Source organism: Triticum aestivum, chromosome 2A (assembly GCF_018294505.1).
Source record: "Triticum aestivum cultivar Chinese Spring chromosome 2A, IWGSC CS RefSeq v2.1, whole genome shotgun sequence".
Lineage (NCBI taxonomy): Eukaryota > Viridiplantae > Streptophyta > Magnoliopsida > Poales > Poaceae > Triticum > Triticum aestivum.
Window position 1 is genome coordinate 211,542,143 of NC_057797.1, and position 4,543 is coordinate 211,546,685.

The window sequence follows — 4,543 nt, forward strand, 5'->3', positions numbered from 1 at the left end:
TAAACTTCGAAGTCAGAATACTTACGCAGAGACCAACAGAGGCTTCTTCACTTCCTTACGGAAGCGGATGGCCTTCGCGGCTGCCTCGTCCCGCCGGGTCACCGCAGCCGAGCCCTTGGGCTTCTACGGCCGGCTGCCGAACAAATTCGGCGCAGCTCGGCGCTTCTTCCCGCCGCCTGGAGCGCCCGACGCGGTAGAAGAGCCCGCGCCCGGCTGGCTGGCTCCTGGCCGATGGCGAGGGGCGACTCCTCCCTCGGCATCGTCTTCAGGCCAGTCGGCAAAGGTAGCTGAGGGCCTGAAGTCGCTTGTCGTCCCTCCTCCTCCCTCGGCGTCGTCTTCCAGAGCCGCCGCCCACAGATCGGGATCGTCGACGTCGCTCTCTGTCCGATCGGCGGCGAACTCACGGGCCGGCCCCGAGGTGCCGGATGGTGGGTGAAGAAGGGGATTCTAACCAAAAGCAGACTGATTAGAACAAAACTCGGCAAGAAGAAGACAATCCAAAGAAAGAAAAGAAAGGCGGCTCACCACGGGCGGGGGGTTGGCGCGGGAGTATGGCTCCTTGCCGAATCGCCAGTCCTCTGGGAGCCTGCTGTCCGAGAGGTAGTTCACCATCAGGGCCACCTCTTCGTGAGGCATGTCCTTGGTACACATCCGACTCGGGTCGCGGCCCCCGCTCATCTGGCATATCAGGTGAGGGAGGCCTTGGAGTGGGAGAACTCGGCGCGAGACGAAGGCGGCCAGCAGGTCCGGGCCAGTCAGACCCTCCGACTGCGTCAGCACTCAGAGTCGCGTGATGGCGCCGGCTCCCGCAGGCGTCGGCGACTTGGCCTGGTATGACCAGTTGGGCAGTCTGCCAGCCGGCGGGCCGGCTTCAAAAGCTGGCAGATTGACCCAATCGCCCCTCGTGGCGACGTTTCAGACGTAGAAGTAGGACCGCTGCCACATCTTCACCGACTTCAATAGCGCGATGGAGGGGAAGTGTTTGTCGGCTCTTGTCCTTCGCACGGCGATGAAGGCGCCGCACCGAGCCAGCACGCCCGCGGCCTGGGTGCCGAGCTTGGAGAAGAAGAACTCCTCCCAGGTCTCGAGGGTGGGGAGGACTCCGAGGAAACCTTCGCACAGAGCCACGAAGGCGGACAGCAGCACCACTGTGTTGGGGGTGAGGTGGTGCGGCTGGAGTCTGTAGAACTCCATGAACGACCGGAAGAAGCTGCTCGCCGGCAGCCCCAGCCGCGCAGGCAATGCAAGCGGAAGATGACCCGCTCGCCCTCCTGCGGGGCGGGGGAAATCTCCCCCTCCGGCGCGAGACGCACCTGCACGCGGTCCTCGCTGGGAAGCCGACGGGTCCGGCGGAGGAACTCGATGTGGTCTTCATGGACTTCGGAACCGTCCTAGGTGCCGGAGCGCACCGGGGGAGGCGCGGCCACAGAGGAAGAGCTCATCGCGAGCTGTTGCTGCGGTGATCGCCGGGGCTTAGGAGTGCGGCGGAGCGAAGAAGAAAGGAGGAAGCAGGAGAGCGAGGAGCTGCGAGGAGGAAGAAAGCAAGGGGCAGTGGGAAGGAGGGGCGCGCGTGCCCCCCTCTTCCCCCTACTTATAGCCCCGTGGGCTGCGAAGCCGAGGGGGCGGACGTGGGGATTTACTGCGCCCGCAACCCCACGCCCCCCATGATCCACGTAAAGTTACTGCACGCAGTAACTTCACGGGAACCCCAACCGTCCACCGGGCTGCAGCGGATCCGCTCGGGCGCCAAGGCGCGGTAGTGGCGGGCCCCGCCTACGGGCTTGTCCCGTCGCGCGCGTGGGCTGGCAGGACGGCCTGGCCACGTGCCCTCGCGTGATAGGCCGAGAGCGGGCGGCGGCCTGGAAGCTTAGCTAGCACGCCACCTGAAATCCCGCCGAGATGTTCGAACTACTGAATAAGTCGGAATTGAGTGAGTTCGAGTTGGGCTAGTCCGACTCCTTCTAGTCAGCCCGGCATAAGTCAATCAAGACCATGTGTTGAGCACCCGGAAAGAGAAACTGCTGAGGCTTCTTGGCCGATCGTCCATGGCGCCTCACCAGCTTCGGGGACTACTGTCAGAGTAATGGGCCACGGGTAGGCCAACCCGAACCCCATAACCTTTCAAGACATCGGGGCAGGCTGCGCCCCTCAAGACCACAGGGCGAAAAGCTGATTGCCCGCTCACGGCCGAGTCCCAGGGGCGACTTCCAGAGAAGCTGGCTTTGGGGAGTCGGCCGGTGACTCCAATAAACTGTGACCTCATCGAGGGGGGAGGGGCAGGGGCGTGGCTACAATGAAGCCCACTCCCCGCCTCTTACCAAGGGCAGGCATGGCTACAGCGCGCCGTACTTGGGAAGATCCCCCTGCGGCGTGGCATTGTTGCCTAGCCGGCCCTGACATCAGCACCACTGTACCTGGTCCTGCGCCCACGACGGCTTGTCTGTACGGCCTGGAGGCGGCGGGGTCCACCAGTCAGCGAGACCTCGGGAGACGGCGGGAGGACCGCCAGTCGGACCCGTCGGGAGTCGGCCCGGGGGAGTCGGCCTATCCCTCCCCCCGGGCCCACGCGCCATTAATCAAGAAGAGATGGGGAGTGGCCACAGTGATCGCCCGCCAGGCGGCGGGGCTGTTGCCACGACCCCATGACCAAGCATGTGTCATCAGGAGCACGGCTACAGTAATCAGCAGCCGGCAAGACCCGCCCGCGGCGGACGTGGCATGTCGGCTCTGTACCAGACCAGTCGGCAGGGCCCACCAGTCAGCGAGACCCAGCAGTCGGCGGAGAAGTCGGAGGTCGGAGGCACTGACAGCTGGGCCCGCACCCAGTCGAATTACCATTGTACCCCTGGGGGTAGGCCTATATAAACCCCCAGGGCACCCATGCAAAGGGTTGGATCCCAGTAGTTCTATACCACACCAGATAGAGGGAGAGAGCTAGCCTTGCCCTCTCCTAGCACCATACATAGCTCAAGGAGCAACCATGTAAACCCTTGACCATAGTGATCATGCGGAGACCCCGCAGAGCAGCAGTAGGGGTATTATCTCCCCGGAGAGCCCCAAAGTTGGGTAAGATTCGCCGGCGTGCATGTCTTCGCCTCATCCCGCTTCCAGGCACCGGCGCGTTCTACTCGCCCCCATCATGATAAGCCATCCATTGACATATGTCGCACCAAACCCCCGACAGGAGACGTTGCAGCTGCCGTGTCAGCCGAGGTGTTGAAGCAGTACAGCGTGATGGACATCGGCTTGAAGAAGCAACAATGCGGCCATGCCGATGTAGGTCGTAACTTGTGACGCGGTCAATGCCGGCTTGATGAAGTGACCACGCGGCGATGCCTGTGTTCCCGCTCCGTGTATTCCGTGGGGGTGGCGATGTTGGTGATGATTTATCCTTAGTGATTCTGAACTCTTGTTCGCTCGCCGAGATGATGATCCGAAGTAGTTGAGCTCGGCTTAAAAGGCGACGACGTGTTTAGCGCAGGTCGGTAGCTGTGGAGCAGTATTGCCGGACTGGTTTGACACCAGTATGATAGTGAAGATTACCTCAGAGGTGGCTTAAAATTTTATGGCCACGTGTTTAAAAACAACGTACAATACCCTAGGAGAAAATTCTTTTAAGAAGGTTATCCCATATCATGTTCATAAAGAAATATGAATTGGGGTCAGATTCATATTCGCGCAGAAAATATATCCGAAAAGTGATGCACTAGTCGGAAGGTTCCCGGAGTTTGGACGGTCGGATCGAGCTGAAATTTTGAGGGCTGTTAGATATAGGAATTCCGCAGCCGATCAACGGTTGGATCTTACAAATGACGTCCGAGCTAGGTGCTGGAGACCACGCCCTAAACTCGTCCAGATTCCCGTCCAGATTTGACAAAGCTCCGGTATATCGTAGATTGCCGGAGATTCCTCCATCAGAACTCGATGAAATTTTGCATGGTTGTTGTAGACTAAATTCTGCACAATTCCACCAAAGGGATCATCAAAGCGATGCTCTAATAGGTGGTGACAGCGGATACAAGTTCGCTGTTTGGAAAAACAACATGGTCGCCCGAGGGCAATGTTGACGTTGAGCCCCCGTGCTCCATGGATGATTCCTCCATGATCTTGACAGAGATCGGAGTTGATGTTGATGAAGGCCCTCGTCTGAACATGACGATCGGAGATGGAGCAAGGTCCTCAGTTGAGTCAAGGTGACCAGTCGAGTCAGCGACGAAGATGCCGGCATCGTATTTGACCAGTCGAGGAGGCAGGGGACACGATGTTTACCCAGGTTCGGACCCTCTTGATGGAGGTAATATACTACGTCTTGCTTGATTGATCTTGATTATATGAGTATTACAAGAGTTGATCTACCACGAGATCATAGAGGCTAAACCCTAAAAGCTAGCCCATGGTATGATTGTTGATGATGATCTATCGACTAGCCTGGCCTCGGTTTATATAATGCACCAGAGGCCTAGGATAACAAGAGTCCTAGCCGAATACGCCGGTGGGGAGGAGTCCGTGTCTTGATCACCAAGTCTTGTGGAATCTTCCTTGT